The sequence below is a fragment of the Tursiops truncatus genome, chromosome 7 (genome assembly GCF_011762595.2).
Source record: "Tursiops truncatus isolate mTurTru1 chromosome 7, mTurTru1.mat.Y, whole genome shotgun sequence".
Taxonomy (NCBI): Eukaryota; Metazoa; Chordata; class Mammalia; order Artiodactyla; family Delphinidae; genus Tursiops; species Tursiops truncatus.
In genome coordinates, this window is record NC_047040.1 from 87,328,922 (window position 1) to 87,345,359 (window position 16,438).

The 16,438-nt window shown below is 36.5% G+C and overlaps 1 long non-coding RNA gene across 5 annotated transcripts in view; it reads left to right on the top strand.

Moving 5' to 3' along the window:
* Positions 1 to 16,438, top strand: part of LOC141279201 (uncharacterized) — a 69,100-nt gene that overhangs the window by 43,753 nt on the left and 8,909 nt on the right. The window contains exon 8 of one of the 5 annotated variants that reach the window (XR_012333133.1): positions 3,694 to 3,801. The exons of the other annotated variants lie outside the window; for them this stretch is intronic. This is a non-coding gene — a long non-coding RNA (uncharacterized lncRNA). The remainder of the gene's footprint in view (positions 1 to 3,693; positions 3,802 to 16,438) is intronic. 5 annotated transcript variants of the gene reach the window in all.

The following is a 16,438-nucleotide window of genomic DNA, read 5'->3' on the forward strand; positions in this document are numbered from 1 at the left end:
AGGGGTCTATAAAGTAGCATCACTGAAGCTGTCAGCTTCCCTGACAAGATTACTTGAAAGCAGAACTGTGTGAACTAGTGGAGGTATTAGTTCAGCCCAGGCTCAGTGAGCCTCACAAATAGTTTAATCTGCAGTGTGTCCAAGCCAATAAGAAGGGGAGGCCAAGTCAGGGTTTGAGCAGTTTTGTTAGGACTTTGTAACTTTGTAACTTTGTAAGGAATCTTTTGTTTCTTTCTTTTTTGTTGTTGACTATTTTTGAACTTTTTGAGCTGCCATTTAAGATTCCAATTTTCACACCTTTGAACATCCTAGGTTTTCTTGGGCATAATTAGGATTATATTGTCAGATCAAAGTTGTAGGGGATATTTGCTACCAATGTTTAACATAAAATCAAAGCAGGTTTCATTTTTTAAAAAGAGGATTAACATTCAAAAATAACACCAACTTATGCACATTCCTCACCAAAGCCAATTATCCTCCTTGAAAATACTTGATGTATTAATGTTAAAGGTGCTGTAAATATAACTCTACAGATATATTTCTAAATTTTATACCATAAATATAGCTAAATATCATGCAGTCGGGGCAGAGGCTCTGTAAGCAAACAAACATGATATAAATTTCATATTTTACAACTTATTAAATGTATGACCTTAGGTAACTTGTTTATACTCTCTGATGTGTAATATCCTCACTTTTAAAGTTCAACAATGAAACCTTTTTGATAATGTAGCTATGAAGATTTAAAGAATAGGCCAGTTGTAACAGGAAAATAAAATTTGCTATTTTTTTGCGGTACGTGGGCCTCTCACTGTTGTGGCCTCTCCCATTGCGGAGCACAGGCTCCGGACGCACAGGCTCAGCGGCCATGGCTCAGGGGCCCAGCCGCTCCGCGGCATGTGGGATACTCCCGGACTGGGACACGAACCTGTGTCCCCTGCATCGGCAGGCGGACTCTCAACAACTGCACCACCAGGGAAGCCCTAAAATTTGCTATTTTTTAAAAAGAGAAATAATGCCGCTGATCGTATGTTCTAAGGAAGTATTAGGACACCATTGGACAAGCATTTTTAACAGAGAATACGTGGTAATGGGATCTAGTTTATGAACACAGGTTTGCAGCTTGGAGGAGGGCCTGCACACTGATTCAGGGTTAAAAATGCACTGATTCAGTTGCTGAGGGATCCCGCATAATTCACTTAATTTTCCTGAGACCACCTCCCTAAGCAGTATAAAGAATGTTTTGAATAGAATTATTCATACAACTCCTACCACTTCTAACATTCTATCTTTTCATCTGGGGTATTATAACAAAACTGTTAAACATCCTGCATGAAAACATTCATTCCCAACAATGAACAGTTCAATTAAACATCAAATTCCAGAACATTGAAATTTTTGTGGTTAAAAATGTCCCTAATAGAACAGACAAAAATGAGCTATAAAACATTAAAACACTTATTTGTGAAAGTGTCTCTATGTGAATCCATTTTGTTGCTAGTAGTTGAAAATCTGACCCAAATTGTTGTAGCTTAAAAAACTTGGGGAGGCAATACAATTGGTTCATTCACTTTCACAGCCCAGGAGTAGCTGTGGTCTCCTGTTAATCTTTATCTAGCAACTGATGTATCTAAGACTTAGTGTCACTTTCTTTATTTCTTAGGGTTGTTACAGTAATCAAAAATTCCTCTTTGAATTCCATGTTGTCTGTCAGAAACTTGTAGAGCTTTCTGCTATTGTCTGAATGTTTGTGTCCTCCCAAGATTCATATGGTGAAATTCAAACCTCCAAAGTTGATTATATTAGTACATAGGGCTTTGGGAGAGAGTAGGTCAGGAGGGCGGTGCCTCCTGAATGGGACTAGTACTCTTATAAAAGAAATCCTACAGAACCCTCTAGCTCCTTCTGCAACCCAGTAGAGGCCAACAAACAACCATGATCTTGGGCTTTCAGCCTCCAAAACTGTGAGAAATAGATTTCTGTTGTTTATAAGCAACCCAGTCTGTAGTACTTTGTTATAGAAGTCTGAAGGGATTAAGACACTCTCCCATCCTAATGTAAATTGGTGCAGGCACTATGGAAAACCCTCTGAGTTTGGTCTTACTATTATTCCATTTCATGGTGGGAAAACTGACATCATAGGTAGTAACTGATAGCGTTGAGACTTCAAGGCAACTAACCCTACTTTAGAATCATGCTCTGAAATGTCTAGACTATAGTGCTCTCAAGTTATAAAAACTAATTTCAAAATCGTAACAAATAATATAAATGCAGAGTCAGGAGAGCTTGAAAGAAGGTGCAAAGGTAATTTATGCTGCCATTTCTATATTCTTCCACTGAGGAACTCAAACAGTACAGAAGGCTGAATGGAGTTTAACAGTTAAGTGACATCAATTTTTTTCTACAGAATATTGAGTTATATTCAGCTTTTATTAGAATAGCTGATGACAGGAAATTGCAAATAATTTATAGTCATTTTGAGACCATTTAGTGTGTTTTTAAAAACTAATTGCTTGACTTGAAAATTAACCAGGAAATTAGCGTCATATTATAAAACAGTTGATTATGGTCTTGTGGTTCCTCTTCCTTTATGAAGGAAATTTTGATGTCCTTTATTTTTAAACAACTTAGTTTCTGATTCATGAAACTATACCTCTATTCTGCTAGCCAGTAAACTGTTCCAACCTCTTTGCCTCTACTTCTACTTTTTAAGCTTATCATTTGATTTAGACATTGTATGATCCTTCATTATGGTATGGAATACAAAGAAATCAAAATCCTGTCGTAGAAAATTCTAACTGGTATTTGCTATTTCAAAGGTCTTCTCTGACATCATAATAAATAATTATTTCAATATTCTTCTTAACTTCCCAGGAAAAGTAGTAAGGATATACTGCTTATGATGATGGAAGTTACTGCAAAATTTTTTTAAATCAAATTTTCTGGACCTGGAGTTATTTGATCACAGTATAATTTGATTATGTAGATGTAACTTGAATATATAGGAGGGAAAATTATGATGCCAAAATGACAGGATTCTGCACTGGTTTCATAACTCTCACAGTGAAATCAATTCATAAATATTACAGATTTTTACACTCAGAAATTCATTTTAACTTTGATCTGATTTAATCTCTCCCAATTATCTTAAGGATTATATTGTACCTACTTTGGAAAATGAAAAACAATTCTGACCTGACCTGATAATCATCATATTATTAATCCATTGCCAACATATAGAGCAATTAAGATAATTTAATAGTTTCTTATTTTCTACCCACCTACTTTGTAAGTCTTTAACATGAGTCCAACATTTACTACCTAATTAAGTCACAATGTAACTTGAATTTTAAGTTACATCTTAGTAACATTCAAATGCTGATTAAAATGCTAGACTTGTTAAAATTTAAAACCAATGTTCTGAGTTTAGGGTGAAAAGCAATAAATTAATTTCTTTTAACAAGAACATTTCTCCTGTGAAGACTCACTCCCACTCTTCTGATATTAGAACTTAGATTTTCTTTGTGGGTCTTCCCTACCCTTACTTATTTTTCTTTATTTAATGTTTTTGACCCTATTCCTACATCCAAAGGTAGGCATAACAGATGGGACCCAAAGAGATGCAAATAATATTTCCTGGGTCTTTCATGAAACAGAAGTGTCTCTTATCCTTTTCCCTTTTCTTCTAGCTAGAGTGGCATAAAAGTATAAGGTCTCAAGATAATGTATTCACTTTGGTACCAAAAAAAGGGAAACCTGGTATTGCCAGTGGACCGCCCCAAGAAAACTGAGAACAAAGAGGTAATACTGGAGAATGTTGCTGTGTAAAGACAGAAATCAGGTTACTCATAGCATTGTATTTACTCTGTATCAAACCTTCCCTAAAATAAATTCTACTGAAGGTATTTTCAATCCAATGAGCCAATAAAACTCTTTTCGAAGACACCTGCTAACTAGATTTCAATATTTGTTTCCAGTTCCATTTTCTCCCTTGAGGTAAATTTACATAAGTATATTACATAAATATTAAGTGTACTATTCCATAAGTTTTTTTTTTGCGGTACGCGGGCCTCTCACTGTTGTGGCCTCTCCCGTTGTGGAGCACAGGCTCCGGACGCGCAGGCTCAGCGGCCATGGCTCACGGGCCTAGCCCCTCCGCGGCATGTGGGATCTTCCCGGACCGGGGCACGAACCCGTGTCCCCTGCATCGGCAGGCAGCCTCTCAACCACTGTGCCACCAGGGAAGCCCTCCATAAGTTTTAATATCTACATATTCCCATGTAATGCATCACCATCAAGACATATTATTCTTACAGAAGTAATTGCATGCTGCTTTCTAGACAATCATCCAAGAAGCCAACTACTTTAAAGTTTTTTAATAGTATAGATTAGTTTTACTAGCTTTCATATAAATTGGAACCATACAGTATGAATTATTTTGTGTCAATCTCAAAATAATGTTTTTCAGATTCATCCATGTTTTTGCATGTATTAGCAGTCTATCCCTTTTTACTGCTGAGTAGTATCCTATTTTATGAATATATGACCTTGTTTTCCATTCTCCTATTGAAGGACATTTTGGTTGTTTTCAGTTTTTGACCATTATGACTAAAATTGCTATGAGCATTCATGTACAGGTCTTTGAGTCAGAATATGCTTTATAACTATTTTCTATATTTTGCCCTTGCTCTGTTTTTTTCTTTTCCTTTCTTTTTATCTTCCATTCTTTTTCTGCCTTCCCTGGTTTTAATGTAACATTTTGTATAATTCCAATTTCTCTCCTCTCTTAGTATATCAATTGTACTTCTGTTTAAAATACTTCACTGATTATCTTTCAGTTTGCAACATATATTTACAACTAATGTAAGTTTCTTTTTAAATAACCTTATATGCTTCATAGGTAGTGTTCCTACTTCATAAGAGAGTATTCCCAAACCCTCCCATCCCTTATAATATTACTGTCATTTTCTCACTTACCCATAAATTACACCTGATACCTTGTTACTGTTTTGATTTTTAGTAAACGGTTACCTGCTAGATAAAAGAAAAAGAAAAGAAATATTTTTCACTTAGTTTTATGCTCTTCCTTTCTTTATGAAGAGCTGAGTTTCTGACCTATTTTATTTTCTTACTCGCTGAAGAACTTCCTTTCACATTTTTGCAAGACAGGAGTGCTGGCAACAAATTTCTGTTTATCTGAGAGCCTTTATTTCCCCTTCACTTTTTTAAAGACAATCTTTATTGGAGTAAAATTGCTTTACAATGTTGTATTAGTTTCTGCTGTATAACAAAGTGAATCAGCTATACATATACATATATCCCCATATCCCCTCCCTCTTGTGTTTCCCTCCCACCCTCCCTATCCCACCCTCTAGGTGGTCACAAAGCACCAAACAGATCTCCCTGTGCTTCCCACTAGCTATCTATTTTACATTTGGTAGTGTATATATGTCCATGCCACTCTCTCACTTCGTCTCAGCTTACCCATCCCCCACCCCATGTCCTTAAGTCCATTCTGTACTTCTGCATCTTTATTCCTGTCCTGCCCCTAGGTTCTTCAGAACCTGTTTTGTTGTGTTTTTTTTTTAATTCCATATACATGTGTTAGCATACGGTATTTGTTTTTCTCTTTCTGACTTACTTCACTCTGTATGACAGTGTAGTTCCATCCACCTCACTACAGATAACCCAATTTCATATCTTTATGGCTGAGTAATATTCCATTGTATATATGTGCCACAGCTTCTTTATCCATTCATCTGTCATTGGACACTTAGGTTGGTTCCATGTCCTGGCTATTGTAAGTACTGCTGCAGTGAACATTGTGGTACATGACTCTTTTTGAATTATGTTTTTTTCAGGGTATATGCTCAGTAGTGGGATTGCTGGGTCATATGGTACTTCTATGTTTAGTTTTTCGTTTGTTTGTTTGTTTGTTTTTGTGTTACATGGGCCTCTCACTGTTGTGGCCTCTCCCATTGTGGAGCACAGGCTCCGGACACGCAGGTTCAGTGGCCATGGCTCACGGGCCCAGCCGCTCCACGGCATGTGGGATCTTCCTGGAATGGGGCATGAACCCGTGTCCCCTGCATCGGCAGGTGGACTCTCAAACACTGCGCCACCAGGGAAGCCCCTACTTTTAGTTTTTTAAGGAACCTCCATACTGTTCTCCATAGTGGCTGTATCAATTTACTTTCGCACCAACAGTACAAGAGGGTTCTCTTTTCTCCACACCCTCTCCAGCATTGATTGTTTGTAGATTTTTTGATGATGGCCATTCTGACTGGTGTGGGGTGATACCTCATTGTAGTTTTGATTTGCATTTCTCTAATGATTAGTGATGTTGAGCATCCTTTCATGTGTTTGTTGGCAATCTGTATATCTTCTTTGGAGAAATGTCTATTTAGGTCTTCTGCCCATTTTTGGATTGGGTTGTTAGTTTTTTTAATATTGAGCTGCATGAGCTGCTTATAAATTTTAGAGATTAATCCTTTGTCAGTTGCTTCATTTGCAAATATTTTCTCCCATTCTGAGGGTTGTCTTTTCGTCTTGTTTATGGTTTCCTTTGCTGTGCAAAAGCTTCGAAGTTTCATTAGGTCCCATTTGTTTATTTTTGTTTTTATTTCCATTTCTCTAGGAGGTGGGTCAAAAAGGATCTTGCTGTGATTTATGTCATAGAGTGTTCTGCCTATGTTTTCCTCTAAGAGTTTTATGGTGTCTGGCCTTACATTTAGGTCTTTAATCTATTTTCAGTTTATTTTTGTGTATGGTGTTAGGGAGTGTTCTAATATCATTCTTTTCCATGTAGCTGTCCACTTTTCCCAGCACCACTTATTGAAGAAGCTGTCTTTTCTCCATTGTATGTTGGAAGATTTTTAATCACAGTTTCAATTTCAGTGCTTGTTATTGGTCTGTTTATATTTTCTGTTTCTTCCTGGTTCAGTCTCGGAAGGTTGTGCTTTTCTAAGAACTTGTCCATTTCTTCCAGGTTGTCCATTTTATTGGCATAGAGTTGCTTGTAGTACTCTCTCATGATCCTTTGTACTTCTGCTGTGTCAGTTGTTACTTCTCCTTTTTCATTTCTAATTCTATTGATTTGAGTCTTCTCCATTTTTTCTTGATGAGTCTGGCTAATGGTTTATCAATGATGTTTATCTTCTCAAAGAACCAGCTTTTAATTTTATTGATCTTTGCTATTGTTTCCTTCATTTCTTTTTCATTTATTTCTGATCTGATCTTTATGATTTCTTTTCCTTCTGCTAACTTTGGGTTTTGTTTGTTCTTCTTTCTCTAATTGCTTTAGGTGTAAGGTAAAGTTGTTTATTTGAGATGTTTCTTGTTTCTTGAGGTAGGATTGTATTGCTCTAAGCTTCCCTCTTAGAACTGCTTTTGCTGCATCCCATAGGTTTTGGGTCATTGTGTTTTCACTGTCATTTGTTTCTAGGTATTTTTTGATTTCCTCTTTGACTGCTTCAGTGATCTCTTGGTTATTTAGTGTCGTATTGTTTAGCCTCCATGTGTTTCTATTTTTTACAGATTTTTTCCTGTAATTGATATCTAGTCTCAAAGCGTTGTGGTCAGAAAAGATACTTGGTATGATTTTGATTTTCTTAAATTTACCAAGGCTTGATTTGTGACCCAAGATATGATCTATCTCGGAGAATCTTCTATGAGCACTTGAGAAGAAAGTGTATTCTGTTGTTTTTGGATGGAATGTCCTATAAATATCAGTTAAGTCCATCTTGTTCATTGTAGCATTTAAAGCTTGTGTTTCCTTATTTATTTTCGTTTTGGATGCTCTGTCCATTGGTGAAATTAGGGTGTTAAAGTCCCCTACTATGATTGTGTTACTGTCAATTTCCCCTTTTATGACTGTTAGCATTAGCCTTATGTATTGAGGTGCTCCTATGTTGGGGGCATAAATATTTACAATTGTTATATCTTTTTATTGGATTGATCCCTTGATTATTATGTAGTATCCTTCTTTGTCTCTTGTAGTAGTCTTTATTTTAAAGTCTATTTTGTCTGTTATGAGAATTGCTGCTCCAGCTTTCTTTTGATTTCCATTTGCATGGAATATCTTTTTCCATCCCCTCACTTTCAGTCTGTATGTGTCCCTAGGTCTGAAGTGGGTCTCTGGTAGACAGCATATATACGGGTCTTGTTTTTGTATCCATTCAGCCAGTCTGTTTCTTTTGGTTGGCACATTTAATCCATTTACATTTAAGGTAATTATCGATATGTATGTTCCTATTACCATTTTCTTAATTGTACTGGGTTTGTTATTGTCTGTCTTTTCTTTCTCTTGTGTTTCCTGCCTAGAGAAGTTCCTTTAGCATTTGTTGTAAAGTTGGTTCGGTAGTGCTGAATTCTCTTAGCTTTTGCTTGTCTGTAAAGGTTTTAATTTCTCCATCGGATCTGAATGAGATCCTTGCTGGGTAGAGTAATCTTGGTTATAGTTTTTTCCCTTTCATCACTTTAAGTATGTCCTGCCATTCCCTGCTGGCTTGCAGTGTTTTGCTAAAAGATCAGCTGTTAACCTTATGGTGATTCCCTTGTATGTTATTTGTTGCTTTTCCCTTGCTGCTTTTAATATTTTTGCTTTGTATTTAATTTTGATAGTTTGGTTCATATGTGTCTTGGTGTGTTTCTCCTTGGATTTATCCTGCATGGGACTCTCCGCACTTCCTGGACTTGATTGACTATTTCCTTTACCATATTAGGGAATTTTTCAACTATAATCTCTTGAAATATTTTCTCAGTCCCTTTCTTTTTCTCTTCTTTTCTGGGACCCTTATAATTCGAATGTTGGTGTTTTTAATGTTGTCCCAGAGGTCTCTGAGACTGTCCTCAATTCTTTTCATTCTTTGTCTTTATTCTGCTTTGCAGTAGTTGTTTCCACTATTTTATCTTCCAGGTCACTTATCTGTTTTTCTGCCTCAGTTATTCTGCTATTGATTCCTCTAGAGAATTTTTAATTTCATTTATTGTGTTGTTCATCATTGTTTGTTTGATCTTTAGTTCTTCTAGGTCCTTGTTAAACATTTCTTATATTTTCTCCATTCTATTTCCAATATTTTGGGTCATCTTTACTATCATTACTCTGAATTCTTTTTCAGGTAGATTGCCTGTTTCCTCTTCATTTGTTAGGTCTGGTGGGTTTTCACCTTGCTCCTTCATCTGCTGTGTGTTTTTCTGTCTTCTCATTTTGCTTATCTTACTGTGTGGGGTCTCCTTTTCGCAGGCTGCAGGTTTGTAGTTCCCATTGTTTTTGGTGTCTGCCTCCAGTGACTAAGGTTGGTTCAGTGGGTTGTGTAGGCTTCCTGGTGGAGGGGACTAGTGCCTGTGTTCTGGTGGATGAGGCTGGATCTTGTCTTTCTGGTGGTCAGGTCCACATCTGGTGGTGTGTTTTGGGGTGTCTGTGGACTTATTATGATTTTAGGCAGCCCCTCTGCTAATGGGTGAGGTTGTGTTCCTATCTTGCTAGTTGTTTGGCATAGGGTGTCCAGCACTGTAGCTTGCTGGTCGTTGAGTGGAGCTGGGTCTTAACGTTGAGACAGAGATCTCTGGGAGAGCTTTAGCTGTTTGATATTATGTGGAGCTGGGAGATCTGTGGTGGACCAATGTCCTGAACTCTGCTCTCCCACCTCAGAGGCACAGTTCTGACACCCGGCTGGAGCACCAAGACCCTGTCAGCCACACGGCTCTCCCTGGACAGATTCCTGGAGTCTTCCTCCCTGAAGCGTTCAGAAGTGCTACTAAAGGAGGTGGGGGTGGCAGGATGCTGGGGCCACTTAGAAAAGGGAAGAGGGAAGAAAGAAGTTTCCCCTTCATTTTCGAAAGATAATCTCACTGGGTACATATTTTATGTTGGTGTTTCTTTCTTCCAGTAATCAAATGTATCTTGGTTTCTGAGGAGAAGTCAGGTATAATTCTTATCTTTGTTCTTCTACAGGTAAGATTCTCCCCACCCCAGTCCCTGGTTTCTTTCAGGATTTTTTCTTTTTCTGATTTTCTGTAGTTTGAAGATAATATACCTAGGTGAAAAATTTGGGGCATTTATTCTGCTTGGTATTCATTGAACTTCCTGGATATATGTTTAATTTGGAGGAATTAACATTAATTTACATTAATAATTAATTAAAATGAGTTTACATTAACATTAATTTGCAGAAATTATCCGTCATTGTTATTTCAAATATTTCGTCTGTTCCCTTCTCTTATTCTTCTATTACTGGTATTCCCATTCCACTTATGTTCCACCTTTTGTCATTATCCCAGAGTCTTTTGATATTCTGTTCTTTTGTTTGTTTTTGCTCTCTTTGCCTTTTGGTTATTAAGGATTCTATTGATATATCATCTAGCTCAGAGATTCTCTCCTTAGCCTTCCCTGTCTAGTAGTAAGCCCGTCAAGGGCATTCTTCGTTTTTGTTACAGTGCTTTTTACCTCTAAAATTTGTTTTTGGTTCTTTCTTAGAATTTCCACTTACGTTGCCCATCTGTTCTTATATGCCATCTACTTTATCCATTAGAGCCCTTTATCATAATAATCATAGTTTTTAAAAATTCATGGTCTGATAACTCCAACATCCCTATTATGTCTGGTTTTGATACTTGCTCTGTATCTTCACATTTTGTTTTTTGCCTTTCAATATTTTTCTTGATAGCTGGACATAATAGACTCAGTAAAAACAACTGCTGTAAATAGATCTATATTATATACACATATATTATTACACATTTTATGTAATGTGCTGGTGAGGTGTAGAGGGAGGGGAAGCATTCAACAGTCCTATGATTTAGGTCAGTCTTTTAGTGAGCCTGTACCTCTGGACTGTGAACTTCACATACGTTATTCATTTTTTTTCTCCCCACTTAGTATGGATAAGATGGCTAGAGTGGGCTGGAATTGGCTATTTCCCTTCTCCCACATGGAAGGATAGAGCAAGCTGGAGCTGGGTATTTCTCTTCCCCTGGTTAGTTAGGCTCTAGTAATACCCCCAGTATATTAGCCTCTGTTTAACTAGTTTCCCTTGAGGGCAAGCCTTACTAAGAAAAACAGAGTGCTATAGCGTATTTCAAAATGGTTCCTTTTTCACTTTCTCTGACACAAGCTCAAGGGGATTTTTCTCCTTTATTTATTATGGGCACTTGGTTGAGCTCCTGGAGGTAAATCTCACAACATTGCAGGGTCCCCCATGACTGGGTAGCCCTGGAGTTTTTAACTCCCAGACTTGTGTACACTGAGTCTCCAGCAATTTATCAATTACAGTGCAGGTCTTCCTAACCCAGCACAGCCCACAGCAGTTTCTGCCTGTGATCTCTGCTCAGGGAAAGCACCCTTCCCTGTATTTGCCTGTCTGCCTCTCCAACATCGGGAACTGTGGTTTGTCCTGTGTCCTCTCCTCTCTTATGAATCCAAGAAGAGTTGTTAACTTTTTAGTGAACAACTTTTTGCTTTTTTTTAGGACAGAGTGCACACTTCCAAACTCCTTATATGTAGAACCAGAAACCAGAAGTCTAAATAATCTCTCCATTAAACTTTTTTCAATTAACCCTTGAGTGTGTTATCTCGAGAGATACCAAGATCCAAACTGAAACAAACATACTATAAAAATACTAATTTGATTTCTTATTCAGAAGTAATTTTATTTTAAAGCTAATGTAACTAGTACTTTGATTAAGATGACTTATGAGATGTAGCAATATAAAGCAACTCTATTTTGTTTATCCCATTGTTCTTTGAAATGTACTCTGAACAGCCAGGATGAAAACTGGGGTGGGCTCCATGACATTTATGGCCACTCTAAGATTTAAAAATAAAATCGTATTTGAAGTTTCCAAACAGTCTCAATTCAGCAATAAATGGGAAACTCTGTTACTTCAAAATTTGAATTTGATTTTATACTGAAGATGTACTACTCCTCTCCCATGTTTATTCTTGCTGTACATGGGAAGTCTAGAGTCTAGAAGTGGGGTTCAGTTATCTATCTCCTCTTTCTTCAGAGATATTGACCCTTCTTTATCTTTCTACATTTAAAATGAAATTTCTTTTCATACTTGTAGGACAAAGAGGTAAAGGAAGAAATAGCCATATGAAAGTTTTTACTTTTCTGATACTGTCATGAGCTACTTTATCCTTTTTCTGTATGTATCAGCTATTTAAAGCTTAATCCCACTTTTGTGGGTTGTTATAAGTTTTCTTCACAGACTCCAACCTGTATTTCATGGGATCTCTTACCCTTGGTTCTCTTGATGACGGTGATGCTTTCTCTTTTGATTTATAGTTTACACCTCTTTATGTAGTCCTTGGACCTCTAGCAATAGCTCCAGGATTTTTCTGTCATCTTTTTTTTTTTGCTGTAGCACAGGCTCCGGACACGCAGGCTCAGCGGCCATGGCTCACGGGCCCAGCCACTCCGCGGCGTGTGGGATCCTCCCGGACCGGGGCACGAACTCGTGTCCCCTGCATCGGCAGGCGGACTCTCAACCACTGCGCCACCAGGGAAGCCCCTCTGTCATCTTTTAATTAACCTATTTTAAATCGTCCTTCTTTTATAGGATGTAAGATAAACCCATAATTTATCTCTCTGGTTGTAACTGAAATCTGGACTGTGGAAACCACTTGTACGGTCTATCAACTTACTATTTTTAAAGTTCGATACTTTCAAAAATGTAGTCCTTTTCTCAGCAGCCACAAATTTTTTCATTCAATCTCTTATCTTTTAGATTTTGATATAAAACAAATACCTATCCACTGGCTACCCCAAACTCTACAGGAGACATACTAAGGTCTCAGAGTCGTTTGTTTGTTTGTTTGTTTGTTTAAGAATTTGCTTTCTTGAGCTATTGATAAAAGTCAGGATTCACCACTCTTCATTCTTGAGGAAGATGAGATTCATAGAAACCTCCTTCCCAAAAATTCATTTAAAAATCCTTCCCTGACCCTATTTCCTACTCCTGATCCTTTTGCATTATTGGTTTTGGTAGAAGGTTTAACAGTTTAGAAATAATTTCTTTAAAATTTTTCATCACAGTATGACATGTCACTTTGGAATATAGTATGTATTTTTTTCTTGGCCCCTTAATAGAAGGTTCCATTCAACATGCTGTTACAGTTCCATCTTCCTTTTTGTCATTGCCACATTCTGCATCTCTACTTACCTTTCCCCCTTTTTTAAAAATGGAATAAGTCAAATAATTCCTTTGTTTATTTGTGTAAAGAAAATGGGGTTCATTTTGTGATGGCTTTATTTCACTTTCATCGTATTGGAACTGTTCTTGCAATATACTGGGACATTTGCTCATATTTTCTTTACCCACATTTCCCAGCTATTTCGGGTATAATTCAAGCCTCCTTTTTACCCTTTTTCAAGTCTCATTCAAAGCATAATGGCATATGAGGAACAAGGGCACAGAGAATGGAGACATCTTCTTTTTCATTTTCTACTAATCAGACAATGCTTCTAGCCCTCTCCAGAATTTTTCATTGTAAGAGTTTTTTTTAATATTTTAACAACTAAATTGTATGTTAGTGTTTCCGATTTTTCTCTTCCATATGGTTAAATTAATAAAATTCCTTCGTCTGGCTTATCTCTCTACTTGTGATAAGATATAAATCAGATAATTACCAACCTGGGGCAGTTTTAGAAGTCTGTCTTGTTCCACAGAGAAGCAAAACCTTCCCTTGGTTGTCTGCCCACACTGGGAAGAGCCCTCAGAAAAGAAGCAAAAAGCAGACATCCAAGAGCTCTATTCCAGTAATCAACATCTGATGTCTATCTGATTTAGTATTTTTGGAACCTGCTCTCTTATACTTGATTCTGATACAATAGCATGGTTTTATTGTATGGATAAACTTTTCCCATTGTTCTCTTGGGCTCCAATTAAAATCTTGGATTATAAAGCACAGGTTTTTAGGGCTGCAATATATATATAGTTTTATATAATATTTATGTAACTAAATATATAACTAAATATTCCTTTTGTAGCTAAAATAATGGATCCTGGAACGACCAAGGCTTCATCAAGGCCAGGCTGGGAAAAAAATCAGCTGTCCTTACTCTCAGGGAAATATTCCTTTCATTGCACATTTTTGCTTGTTTCTTACATATTTACAAATACTTCTTTTTGTGCCCATATTCTTTTTTTTTTTTTGCGGTACGCGGGCCTCTCACTGTTGTGAGAACCCGTGTCCCCTGCATCAGCAGGCGGACTCTCAACCACTGCGTCACCAGGGAAGCCCTGTGCCCATATTCTTGACTGGTCTAGATTTTTTATTTCATATTTATAGTCTCAGACATAGTTTTCATGGCCTGGTTTGCCTGACACAGATGTCAGGTCAGGTACTTAACTATCAAACTTTTTTTTTTTCCTTGTTCATTAAAGTTTGTACCAAAAAAACTCAAAACAAAACAAAAAAACCCCTCACTGCACTTCTCATCAGAATTCATATTAGTGGCCCTTATATGCACAATCTCTCTCTCTCTCTCTCTCCATCAAACAATAGATAACTCTGATTGTAATATTTTGCTTAGGGGACTTACTCTGTCCCACTGTTTCATCTGGATACTTGCCTCCTAGACACTAGTTCTTGATCTACTTGATTTCATCTGTCACTTGGTCATTCACAGGTTGCTGATTATGCAGTAGATAAATCACAAGAGATTTTGTCAAATGATAGACTGTGTTAATGAATTGTATGCAAGGATAGGGTTGCCAGACGAAATATATAATGCTCAGTTAAATTTGGTTTTCAGATAAACATACTAAAAATAATTCATTGCTTATCCAAAATTTAAATACAACTGGGCATCCTGTATTTTTATTTGCTAAATCTGGTAACTTTACGAAGAGAGCACGCTTTATTAAGAATTTTTATCACAATATAATCACACTACATAATTTTTCTTTATTCTTCCCTAATCTTCATTGTATCCAATTTTGTGTAATTCTATTAGATTTAGTTCCTATCTAATTTTTCCCATTCTGTTTGTATGCTTACCATTGCATAAATAACTCCAAGGACTGTAGCTGTGGAAAAAAAAATATCCTGTTGATCTAAGTTCTTTGACTAAGCACTCTCCTGTGTGTTTATGGCCTAGCATAGAATTAATTATTTAAGTGCTGGATATCTTATCACCCTGTGTTTTAGCCCTGTATCACTTAGAGTCCCATAAAACAACCAAATCAGTAAATGAAGATAATTTTAATAAAAAGACTTTTCATAGACATGTGGACAGGGTTAAGAGACCCAAGAAGAATGGCAAAGCCCCAGAGACTAACTATGATTAATATTTGTTAACACCACTATGCCTGAAGAGGATGGTGTGGCCAGAATCCAGCAAAAGCTATAGCCCTGGGAGAGAAGCCACCCTAAAGAAGCAGTGCTGATGGTTGGGGAAAGTATCTAGTGTTCAAACGAGGAGCTGGCAGTAAAAGCATTGAGGGAACAACTACCCTGACCTCCCTCTTCTGCTCTTAGGACAATTGGGTCTACCATTATTCAATCCCATCTAGAAACCAGAGAGGAAAGTAGCCCAAATGAGGAACTTCATGGAGGTCAATACCAAGGAGCTAGAAAGTGAATCTGAAGAATAACTGGCTCAGAACATGAAGGAAAGATTTTCAACAATTTAAATATTTAAATCTATCCATAAAAAGCATAGGAAAACCTTTTTTAAAAAATATTAAACATTGGATTCCAGATGTAAAATGAATAGTGTTACTTTTTATTAAATAGTGAGCTCCTTAGACATTATGTTAAGGGCTTTTCCACAAATAGATTTTGTTCATAAATGTAGAATTATTGGTTGCAGAACTTACTCTTTTAAAAGATGTTCTGAATGATAATAACCAATGTGCTCTGAGGGAGGAATAGAAATTAGTAGCTTCAGATATTGTTGGTGGAAGTGTATTTTGTACAATTTTTGTAAAGAACAATTTGGCATATTCTATCAAACATTTAAATGTGTCTAGATCTATAATCTGAAAGTTAATGTGCAGGAATTTGTATTAAGAAAATTATCAGACAATTGTATATGGTTCATATAGATAGTGTATTTATGAGAATATTCATTCATGGTCAGAAAACTTACAATCAAATTGAATATGTTAATAGATTATTTAAATAAATAAATTATGATACACCTATAAAATACTATGCCATCAAAGTGCTTTTGGTTTTATTATTATAGATGTGCACTATATAATTTTATATATAACTATATAATATAATTTTAATTTAAAAAATTACAAAGTAGAATATAGAATATGATCCCACTTACATATTGTCTTTTCCTGAATGTCACAGAAATGGAATCATAGCAAATGTAGCCTTTTATATTCATTTGCTTTCACTTAGCACAATGTTTTTGAGATTTAGTTATATTTTCACATGGTAATTAGTTTATTGCCTTTTATTGCTGAATAATATTTC